Raw genomic sequence first — 13,036 nt, 5'->3', positions numbered from 1 at the left:
GATTCATTATGTCTACATTAAACCATAAAGTAACAGATATACATTTGTTGAATGGTATAGATAGCTTTAAAATAGGCAAATGTAAGCAAGTGTCCAAAATAATATTTGGTTCACTTACCACAAAGAACAAGGTAAATGCAAGTCTGAAAATCACTCCATTCATGATGGAGAGGTTTAAGACTTACCCTTACCCAATGCCTTACATGAGATTAAATGTTCAATCTAGTACAACTATGGTCCCTGAACCTGTAGAAGTTCAAATACAGGAAAACCAACAGGGGCCTTCGCAAGCTGAGACCACTTCTTCAAACCAAATAACATCTAGGAAACCAACCACTTCATCCTCTCAAAAGGATGAAGTGAGTAAAAAGAAGAGAAATGAGATAACTCTTACGGTAATGAATGAGAGTGGTGAGGAACAAACACTAACTGAGTCACCTTTGGTCAGAAAAACAAAGAATGCTAAGAAAACTGAGTTGACCACTCAAATCACCTCTGTATCCTCCCAAAAGGATGCAGTTGTATAAATGGGGCCAAAATAGATTCCCACAACTGGTGAGGAACAACACCCTGATATAACCACAGTACAAACTATGAGTTCAACTGTGACCTCTGTCACAGGTGTTCATGGCTCCTCACAAATCCAAAAAACTGAACCCTCAACCTCTCAACCAACTCATCTAGTCTCCAACTAGCTCCAAGAAGCTGCGCCTCAGTCTAATCTTAAAGATTTTAGGGTTGATCAGCTAGAAGGACTTGTACAGATCTCTCAACGACTGCTAACCTCAAATATGTCTAACCAGGATTACCAAGTCATAATGCTCTCTTATCAAACATATGTCCAAGAGCAACAAGAAAAAATTGTTAATGAAGCGGAACATGATGGAAACAGCGATGCTTGGCTGAACAAGGACTACAATCTGGAAATGGAGGGTGTGTTAGCTAAATTTAGGGAAGATTATCTAACAATCTTGGGAAGCAGTGCTAAAGCCTTAACTCCTGCTAAAGTTTATGATGCAATCAATGAAGTTTTCAAAGCACAACTCAAAGCTTTCCATCTCTTTGGTAGAGTTCTTGAACTCAATCTGATTGATCATGAAGATAAATTAAGGAAACTGATAAATGAGAAGATGGATGATATTATACCCTCACAAGTCAAGATCACTTCAAAGTTTAAACATTTTACTGATCAAATGGCAAGGATGGATCTGACTACTATGGAAAAAGATGTCAAAAATCTCAAACAGTCTTTCATTACTCTTCATGAAGTGGTTCAATAACAAATCACAAACACAAATGAGACAAAGCTCAAGTTGACCCAACTTCACCAAAGCAGATATGAGCTTTCAGCATTATAAATAGAGGGTATCAAACAAGCTGTGGAAGATAAATTTGGAACTTCTACTTCTTCCAGCTCTCATCAACCTGTCTCAACATCTACAAATCTTCAAATTCAGTCTCTTCAATAACAAGTCTCCAACTTGCAGTCTTCTAATGACTCACTTACAGCTCAAGTGCATGCTCTTACCTCATTGGTGCAGAGTCAACAGACAGATATACAAACCTTGGTAGACACCCACAAGCACTTACTAATGCAAAATGCCGTGGCTTTGGGAGCTATCATGGGAAAGCTTAACATACCTCTGCCTGCACTTCCAGAGACTATGAGGCTTGAAATCCCTACTCCCCTTCTAATGCCTGCCAACAAGACTAAAGGGGAGATAGAGGCTAGGCTATTAAGATCATCTACTCAAAATGTCCAAGCTGCTGAAAAGAGAAAAACTCAAGAAGTTGATATTGGAATGAAGAGGCTTATTAGAGCAGTTGAGGGACCTAGTCTGAGCAGGGAATTTGATGAATTGCTCAAGGCTCTCAGGGCTTCTCTCAATAACAATTTCTTCACCTACAAAAAGGCCTTGGACAGGACAATAAACTCCATAAGGGTGATCTTCGTGACAAAGGACAATTTTCAAGAAAGAAGAATTATGGTAAATATAAACAACTCAGGGGTAGACAGGTGTATGCAGGTGTCCCTTAACTATCTTATCTCTAGAAGGGCATCTGAACTGGATATCTTGATAAACAAGGTCAAAAGAGTGATTAATGAAGACACTCTCCTGCTAACTGAATTAAAGAATGCTCAAATGGCTGCTTTTCCAGAAGCATATTTGCAACCAAGTAAGGGAGTGACATACATCTGTGCTACTAGCAAACATCGCAAACACTTCCAGATACCTAAGCAATGTGTCATGGCCAACAAAAATCTCATCATTGGTCTGGAGACTGATTTGAAATTCAAGCAAAATTAGACTGTTAAAGATGAAGAAATGATTAAGCTGTTGGGGAGATGTCTAAAAAATTCTGAAGCCAACTTGCCTAAAACTCAAATCAATAAGGATAACTTGGATGATGATGAGCAGAAGAAAGATGATCAAAAACCTTCTGGCTCAAATCCAAGTCAATCCTCTAAGGCAGCTCGAAGCAAAGATAAGAAGGAGGAGAAAAAGAGAGGTGAGGAGAGAAGGAAAAAGAAAAATGAGGACAATTCACGACTACACCAACAAACCCTAAAAATCCAAATCAACCAAGCTCAACCCTCTATGCCAACAAACTCAAACATCAAACCACCTCAAATCCCTAAGCCTAAATTCCTATACAAACAAACTGCTAACACCTTTCTAAAAATACCAATCACCTCAAGCCAAACATTTCTCAAGAAAATCACAAACCTACCTTCCGTCAAGCCATCACTCAAAGTTAACTACAAGTCTGTTGGGAGAAAACCTAAGAAAGCTAAGCATGCTGAAAAGTGCAAGTCACTGAGAGGGCCATATGGAATTGTTACAAGCAAAGTGATATCTACCTCTAAACTAGTGCAACTCAGATGAAGACTACTTTCAACAACTAGCTGAGGAGATAGTCAGAGTTTGGGTTGTAACACTAAGAGAAGTAAGAATCTACTATACAGATGGATCCTTCAAATTTCTTGGCTGCAACTTAATGGACAGTACCTTTTCACCCACAGAAATCAAGAGAGTGATAAGCTTACTAAAGGATAAGGATACTGCTACAAGAGCTTGGAGATCTGTTTTAGCTAAATGGTTGATTGTAAGGAAGGAAAGAAGAGCAAGGAATAAAGCTGAATATAAGGAGAGGAAGAGGAAGTATGATGAGGAGATTGAAATGTATATTAAAAGATCAGAAGAACTCATGGCAAAAGGGATGAGCAGAATTTCCAAGGATGGAAGAATTCTAAATGTTAAAGCTAGCACATTCTCAAAGTTTAGGATTTATTTGCTAGATGGTTATCCAAAGCCAGACAGACTCAAACTTGTGGAAGCTCTAAGAGGGACACCAATCATAGAGGAAATTTAAATTCTTGTTTACTTAAAGGACCTCATTAGAGAAGAAATAAAAGCAAAAACAGTCTTTGTCTGATGCGTGTAACTATTTAAACTCAAGAAATTACCTAATGTATAAATGTTGTAATTATGTCAATTTTTATGTATTAGTCTTATTTTCCATTGTAGCTTGGGGTTAGTCTTGTTAACATGCATGAATTTGTATTAAGCAATCTGTTAGGAATATGTGTATTAGTTTGATAATAAGTTCAGCAAAACACTTAAGTAGAAATCTAGTGTTTGTAGCCTCAACGGATAAGACCATCTTGGCTATCCGTTGAAGGAGTAGCCTTACTTAGCAATAAGTTTGGTATTGTAGCACATCTCACTCTCTGGTTTCAAGCTGTAATTCTTAGATGTTGTTAGGAGATAATCAGTCATGTTGACTACTAATGGATGTACAAGTAGGAGGGCTAATTGTAAATATTTCATGCCTTGTAATTTTGTATAAGTGAAAAAGTGTCAACGGATATTGAAGACCCTCAACGGATAAGAAACTAAGCTTCAACGGATGTCTCTAACGCTTCAATGAATAAGTGCTTCAACGGATAAAGCTTCAACTGCTAGAGCATCAACGGATAAAGCCATCAACGGATGAAAGCTTCAACGGATGCACTGCTAGAGCGTCAACGGATAAAGCCATCAACGGATGAAAGCTTCAACGGATGCTCAGTCTCATAGCAGTTGATAGTGACAGTTAACAAAGCTGACAGAGGCACATGGATTGACAGAGATGTGGTAGCCTATTTCAGGAACAGCAGAAAAAGCAGCCGTTTTTAGTCTGGTTCATAATGGAAAGTCAACAGATAATTCCATATTACACTGGATAAAAATGGAACAGAAACAAGTGGAGAACTATTGTCTTATTGTACTTTATCTTTGTCTTCACTTGTAAACTTGGTGTTATATAAACCAAGTAGTAGCTAGTAATTAGATGAGAATTTTCCCTGAGCTGTTTAGAAATATCAAGAGAGTAAATCATCTAGTTTGTACTAGGAAGCAGCTGTGATTTAATTTTGAATCACAAATTTTCTGAAATAACACATCTCTGGTGGAACAACAAATCTACCAGAAAAGTTTTTAAGTTCTTTGTGTTCATTACATTTGTGTTTAAATATATATCTGTCTGCATCAGCTCCAAGCAATTTACACACATTTGATCACTCAAACACTTAGTCTTACAAATTGCTCAAAACTTGAAAAAGTTTTGAGATTTACATTCAACCCCCCCTTCTGTAAATCTCATTGTTAGTCCACTGGGAATAACAATTGGTATCAGAGCAAGCTCTTAACATATAAAGAGTCTAAAGATCTATTCTGCTAACATCATGAGTAAGAAGGATATTGGTGTAAAGATTCCAATCCTGGAAAGAGATAACTATCATCACTGAAAGGTGAAGATGCATTTACATCTTCTCTCTCAAGTTGAAAGCTACATCAACTGCATTGAGAATGGTCCTCACATCCCACACAAGGTGGCCACAGCTGCTACTGCTACAGTTGCTGTTGGACAGTCTATTCCCAAGCCAAAGGCAGAATGGACTATTGAAGATATTGAAGAGGTCCACAAGGACAAGAAAGCCATGAACATTTTGTTTAATGGCCTGGATCAAGATATGTTTGACAATGTCATCAATAGCCAAACTGCTAAGGAAATTTGGGATACTGTGCAGCTTATCTGTGAAGGCACTGAGCAAGTTAGAGAAAACAAAATGCAGCTTCTCATTCAACAATATGAATATTTCCACTTTGAAGAAGGAGAATCATTGAATGATACATTCAACAGATTTCAGAAACTATTGAATGGATTAAAGCTGTATGGGAGAGTGTACCAAGTCAAGGACTCCAATCTAAAATTTCTAAGGTCTCTACCAAAGGAATGGAAGCCTATGACTGTTTCTCTAAGAAATTCTCAAGATTATAAGGACTTCACACTTGAAAGATTATATGGAATTTTGAAGACTTATGAACTTGAGATGGAGCAAGATGAGCTGTTGGAAAAGGGAAAGAGAAAAGGAGGATCAGTTGCACTTGTAGCTGACAGTGAAAAAGTTGAAGCCATAAATGAGGAAAAGACAATGCCAAGTCTCAAAATTGGCACAAGCAAATCAGAATCAAGCAAGGGTAAAGAGCAAGTTGCTGAGGATGAAGACAATTCCAGTCAGGATGAATCTGATGATATTGATGAACATCTGGCCTTTCTGTCCAGGAGGTTTGCAAAGATGAAGTTTAGGAAAAACACAAAGTTCACTAAGCCAAACAAAAACATGGTGGACAAATCAAAGTTCAAATGTTACAACTGTGGCATTAGTGGACACTTTGCAAGTGAGTGTAGGAAGCCAAATTCTGAGAAAAAGAAATTTGAGCAAGTTGAATACAAAAGGAAGTATTTTGATTTGCTCAAACAAAAGGAAAGAGCTTTTCTCACTCAAGATGATTGGGCAGCAGATGGGGTAAATAAAGATGATGATGTGGAATATGTCAACCTAGCCCTGATGGCTAATTCTGATGAAAATGAAACTAGTTCATCAAGCAACCAGGTAATTACTACTGATCTCTCTCAGCTTTCTAAACATGAATGCAATGAAGCCACAAATGATATGTCCAATGAATTATATCATTTGCGTGTTTCTCTTAAATCACTAGCTAAAGAAAACACTAGGATCAAAGAAAATAATGTGTTTTTAAGTGATAGGAATGCTGTGTTAGAGAGTCAGGTAATTGAGCTTGAAAAGATTAAACTTAAATGCTTGACTGTCGAGAGTGAACTAGAAGAAGCTGTTAAGAAAGTAGAAATTCTTTCTAAACAGTTAGAAAGTGAGCAAGAGGTAATCAAGGCCTGGAAAACATCTAGGGATGTTGGTGTTCAAATTGCCAAGGTTTAGGGAATTGAATCATTCTGTGAGGATGCCTGGAAGAAAAACAAAAAGAAGTTAGAATTAATTGATGGATTGTCAACGGATGTGGAATCAACGGATGATGAAAGTTATCCGTTGAAGGAAGAAAAGGAGCATCCGTTGAAGGCTCATCAATTAAAATAGGCAAGTTCTTTTAAAAATACAAAGAATGATTCAACTCTCAAGAACTTTGTCAAAGAAGGAGCTAGCACATCCAGAGATGTCAGTAAGGTGAATATAGGACACATGACTTTAGATCAGTTGAAAGATAGGCTTAAGTTGGTTGAGGATAAGAAGGAAACTAAAAGAAAATCTAAAAGAAATGGGAAGGTAGGGATTAATAAACATAACAATTACACACCTGATAGGTATGCTCCTAGAAAAAGCTGTGTACATTATAAAAGTGTTAATCACCTATCTGATAATTGCAAATCTGTTAAAAATGCTCCCATGCCTTCAAATCCCTCCATGCCTAACATGTCTATGTCACCTCTGCATGCTATCCCTGTTATGTCTCACCAGAATCCCCATGCACATTTTGCAAACATGCCATATATTAACAATCCTTACTTTACTGCATTTAGTATGCCTCAAATGCCATACAATATGCCTATGTGGAATAACATGTTTGCACAACCTATGCCTTATCAAATTCAATCAAATGTGTTAAATGATTCTGTGACTAACCCTACACTTCAACCAACCACATCTGAGACCAAGGTTGACCCAAAGTTACCTAAGTCAAAAGATGCAGGAGGAATGAAGTCTAGGAAAAAGACTAACAAGGCTGGACCCAAGGAAACTTGGGTACCAAAATCAACTTGATTGATTTTGTTGTGTGCAGGGACAAAGAAGGAATCTATGGTACTTGGACAATGGTTGTTCAAGACACATGACAGGAGATTTCACCCTGCTCACAGAATTTAAGGAGAAAGCTGGCCCTAGCATAACCTTTGGAGATGACAGCAAAGGATTCACTATGGGATATGGCTTGATTTCAAAAGAAAATGTCATCATTGATGAAGTTGCATTGGTTGATGGTCTCAAACACAATTTATTGAGCATCAGTCAACTATGTGACAGAGGGAATACTGTTTCCTTCAATTCTGAAGCCTGTATTGTCACAAGTAAAAAGGACAATAAAGTGGTTCTAACTGGAGTTAGAAAAGGAAATGTGTACTTAGCTGATTTCAACTCTACAGATGCAGAAATCATTACTTGTCTTCTCAGCAAAGCAAGTCCAGTTGAAAGTTGGCTATGACACAAGAAGCTGTCCCATTTGAATTTCAAGACAATGAATGATCTAGTCAAAAAGGACTTAGTTAGAGGAATGCCTCTAGTGGAATTCACAAGGGATGGACTGTGTGATGCTTGTCAGAAAGGAAAGCAAAAGAAAGTATCATTCAGTAAGAAGCTTGAATCTGCAATTGATGAACCACTGCAACTTCTACACATGGATCTTTTTGGACCAGTCAATGTATTGTCAATTTCAAGGAAAAGATACTGCCTAGTGATTGTAGATGATTTCTCAAAGTTTTTGTGGGTTTATTTTCTTGGATCAAAGGATGAAGCTAGTGATATCATCATCAATCATATCAAGCAAGTCAACAATCATCCTGATTTCAAAGCAAGGAATATTAGGAGTGACAATGGAACTGAGTTCAAGAATTCAACCATGAAGATGTTCTGTGGAGTAAATAGGATCATGCATGAGTTCTCAGCTCCAAGAACTCCACAACAAAATGGTGTGGTGGAAAGGAAGAACAGATCACTAATTGAAGCTGCAAGGACAATGCTTGAGGAGTCAAAGCTCCCAACTTATTTTTGGGCTGAGGCTGTTAACTGTGCATGTTACACTCAGAATATTTCTCTAATCAATCAAGCAAAATGCATGACTCCCTATCAATTATTCAAGAGAAGAAAACCAACTTTAAACTTTCTACATATCTTTGGTTGCAAATGTTACATCTTAAGGAATCAATCTAATCACAAAGGAAAGTTTGATGCAAAGGCTGATGAAGGAATATTTGTTGGTTATTCTGCTGGAAAATCATATAGGGTCTACAATCTAAGAACCAACATTGTCATGGAATCTGTACATGTTGTGTTTGATGATAAAAAGATTGATGCACTAACAGATGAGGGACATCATGAATGACTCAAATTTGACAATATTGAGATATATTGTGATGATAGTGAAGATGAGAATGATGAAGAAGGCATCTCAAGAAGAAACCAGAGTCTGCCTTTGGATAATGCACAAAATGCTGCATCCGTTGAAAGTCAAAATTCAGCTTCCGTTGAAAGAAGCAATGCAGCATCCGTTGAAAGACAAAGTGCATCATCCGTTGAAGTTCGTAACGAAGCATCCGTTGATCACAGTCTGTCAACGGATAATCACTTCACCTCATCAGTTGATAGAACTCCCAATTCCTTTCAAAGGATCAGCAACTCAGGGGGAGTTTCAACAAATCAACATTCTATCTCACATCATGACAATACTGAGGCAACCTCATCAAGGGCTAATCTACCACCTCAAAGGAAATGGACCAAGAATCACCCTTTTGAACTGATCATTGGTGATGCTACATCTAAAGTACAAACTAGAAGGGCTACTTAAGATGAATGTCTGTATAGTAGCTTTCTATCACAGGAGGAACCTAAGCGAGTGGAAGAAGCTCTTTTGGATCCAGATTGGATTTTAGCTATGCAAGAGGAGCTAAACCAATTTGAGAGGAACAAAGTGTGAAAGCTGGTACCCAAGCCAAAGAACAAGAGTTCTATTGACACAAAATAGGTATTCAGAAACAAGATAGATGAAAATGGCATTGTCATAAGGAATAAAGCCAGATTGGTTGCCAAAGGCTATTCTCAACAAGAGGGAATAGATTTTGATGAAACATTTGCTCCAGTTGCAAGACTTGAAGCCATCAGAATCTTTCTAGCCTATGCAGCTAATGCCAATTTCAAAGTCTATCAGATGGATGTCAAGAGTGCATTTCTAAATGGGGAATTGGAGGAAGAAGTTTATGTAAGCCAACCTCCAGGTTTTGAAGATCCAAATTTTCCAGACAATGTGTATTATTTGTTGAAAGCACTCTATGGACTAAAGCAAGCACCTAGAGCCTGGTATGAGACTTTATCAAAGTTCCTTCTAGATAATCACTTCACAAGAGGTACTGTTGATAAAACTCTCTTCTTTAGAAATGTTAATGGCTCTAAGATACTTGTACAAATTTATGTAGATGATATTATATTTGGATCTACAGATGATAAACTTTGTAAAAAGTTTGCTAAATTAATGCAAAGTAAATATGAAATGAGCATGATGGGAGAGCTAACTTACTTTCTTGGTTTACAAGTTAAACAAGTTAGTGGTGGAATTTTCATTAGTCAAACTAAATATATTTATGATCTTTTAAAGAAGTTTGACTTAATGGATTGTTCACCTGCAAAAACTCCCATGGCCACTGCCACCAAGCTTGAATTAAACAAGGCTGAAAAGTCTGTGGATATTACAAGTTATAGAGGCATGGTTGGCTCACTTTTATATTTAACTGCCAGTAGACCTGATATTATGTTTTCTACATGTCTCTGTGCTAGATTTCAAGCTGACCCTAAAGAATCTCACTTAGTGGCTATTAAAAGAATTTTCAGATATCTCAAAGGGACTCCAAATCTAGGAATTTGGTACCCTAGAGAGTCTGGTTTTGATCTAATTGGCTACTCAGATGCAGATTATGCAGGTTGCAAATTAGACAGGAAAAGCACAACAGGCACCTGTCAATTTCTAGGAAACAAGCTTGTATCATGGTTCAGCAAGAAGCAAAATTCTGTTTCCACATCAACAGCTGAAGCTGAATACATTACAGCTGGTAGTTGCTGTGCACAAATACTGTGGATGAGGAATCAGTTATTTGACTATGGTATAACTGTTGACAAAATTCCAATATTTTGTGACAACACAAGTGCCATTGCCATTACTGAAAATCCAGTGCAGCACTCAAGAACCAAGCACATTGATATCAAGTACCACTTCATTAGGGAACATGTGATGAAAGGTACAGTGGAACTTCATTTTGTTCCAAGTGAAAAGCAGATTGCAGACATATTTACCAAGCCACTTGATGAATCAACATTCACAAGATTAGTAAGTGAGTTAGGTATGCTTAACTATTCATAATCTATGTCATCTATGTAATCTGTCTTGTAGCATGAAATGAATTTGCTGCAAGAACAAAGTTGGCTTTAATCAAGACTTATCCTATCAACGGATATTCCCTATCCGTTGAAAGCCAAAATTGTTCTATCAACGGATATTCATTATCCGTTGAAAGATAAATATATTTCTGGTAATTTTATCCTTCAACGGATAAAATAGTGTTGTTCATCAATGGATAACTATTTACCTTATCCGTTGATGTGTCACGTTAGTGAGTCACAGCCGTTGATTCTTTTACTCAACCGTTGATACAAATATACAGTGTTGTATGTATTTGTATTTACGGCAGTTTTCAGAATTTCTATAGTTTCATTTATTCCTGAACGGCTTTCACTTACTTAAAAGTATCATTTAATTATTTTAATTTGTTTTTTAATTCAAGAAAGTATAAAAGCCCAATTGAATTCTTATTTTCACTTTACGCTTTCTTGCAATTATCATTCTCTTTCTCTCTCAATTCTCAAGTTCTTCTCTGCAACCTCTACTCACAAAAATGGCACCAGTAGTCAAAATTATGTCTCAAACAGGATTTGTTTATGAAAAGAATAATTTCATAGTCTTGGTTGAAAAGAAGGAAGCCCATTCTGATTATCACAAGATGATGGACTTTATCAAGAACTACAAACTGAGCTATGCAATACTGGAAGCCCCAACCATCTACTGTGAAGTGATTGAGGAGATTTGGACAACTGCAGAGTTCAACTCCACAGATATGACTATTGCCTTCTCTCTCAAAGGTAAGGACTATTGCATTAATTGTGATGATTTACAATCTTGCTTTAAGTTGCCTGAGAATAATGCCATGACACCACACACTGATAAAGATGTCTCTGCTATGCTAGATTCCATAGGCTATGCTTTTGATTCTGCTAGTTTAGGTAGTATTAGAAGGAAAGGCCTTAGGAAAGAATGGAGTTTTCTTGAAGATGCCTTTATTAAGGTTTTCTCTGGGAAGATTAGCAATTTTGATGCTATCACTTCATCTCTTGTTAATATGCTCTATATGCTAGTTTCTGATAGGTACTTTAATTTTAGCAACTGTGTTATGCTAGAATTAGGTTCCAGATTAGGTAACAAAGCTAATAGACCACATAACATCTACTTTGCTAGATTCTTTATGTTATTGGCTAACCATGTTGCTGAAGGTTTGGTTATATCCAATGAGAATAATAAACTCAAATACTGGGCACAAGAGAAAAGGGTCCTTGCAGACCTTTTGAGAATGAACCTCAACAGCCAAGTGCCATTGGTATACTTGCCAATCATGAATGCACCACAGGTAAGTGAGGTAAATGTTTCTATAACTCCTACTATTTCCAACCCCAATGTTTCCTTGCCTTCTAGTGTGGCTATATAACCTGTGTCATTGTCCAAACAGGCTCCTACCCAAGCCACCAAATCTAAAATCTCCAAAGTCAAGTCAAAGAAACCTACCTCTGCTGTTTCTCAAAAGACAACAGTTGTAACAACTACCATAAACCCTGAAGGGAGTGAATAGGGTGTGAGTGGTGAGGGGAGGGGTGAACATCAAAAAGCCCCCCAGGATAAGGTGGGAGAGGTGAGTAGTACCCATTCCAGCCAAGCCACAGTCTCTCAAAAGACTGTAGTGGTTCAAAAGGAGTCCAGCACATCCCTAGTTGCATCCTCCCAAAAGGATGTAACTATTGAAAATAGTCCCCATCCAGGGACACAGAACAAAAGAGGGAGGGACACTGAAGCTACACATTCACCAATTCAAGCCTTTTCAAGGAAGAAGAAGGCCAAAACCCTAGTTTCCACACAAGGGACACACACAGCACAGATACACCCACCAGTATCTGTGCCTTCTCAAATTCAGCTTGATGTGATTCCAGCAAATGTGGAATCACAGCCCCATTCTCTCAATATAGACACACACCATTCCTCAAACTCTCCTACACCCTCTCTGGATGTGGATATGATATTCACATCAATTCCTGATTCTCCCTCATTAAAACTCAGGGAGGAGCCCCACTCAAAACCTGGTGATCATCATCTTTTAGATGATTTGTTGGATCATCAGCCAATTCTTTCAGATGTAGTTGCAGAATCTGTGTCACCTCACTTAAAATCAATCCACACAGATTCAACAATTATATCACTTTCTATCTCTACATCATTTCCTTCTTCAACTGATATCTCTTATCCGTTGACAAGTGGTTGTTCTTCAACGGATAAGCTTAACAGCAGTTATCCGTTGATACCATCAGTTTCCACTTCAACGGATACTCCCTATCCGTTGATGGCCTCTACATACTTAACAGAAACAACTCCAACTGTAGAGGACATGGCAACTGTACAATCACTTTTAGGCTTGAGGGAAGGGAGTGATTTTTTGAGTGAGAGGCTGGGTTGCTCCCAGGCAAAAGGAGAGGTTGAGAGTCACCCAATGCATGCTATTTCTTCCAGCATGGCAAAAGTAAGTGAGAGGGGTGCCACCTTAGAAGGTGAAGGTGAGGGTGTGAGGGTGTGTGTGAGCCAGGGGAGCCCCTGATGCA

The sequence above is a fragment of the Apium graveolens genome, chromosome 3, assembly GCF_009905375.1.
Source record: "Apium graveolens cultivar Ventura chromosome 3, ASM990537v1, whole genome shotgun sequence".
Taxonomy (NCBI): domain Eukaryota; kingdom Viridiplantae; phylum Streptophyta; class Magnoliopsida; order Apiales; family Apiaceae; genus Apium; species Apium graveolens.
The sequence above is the reverse complement of the archived record's forward strand: the minus strand, read 5'-3'. Positions refer to the sequence as shown.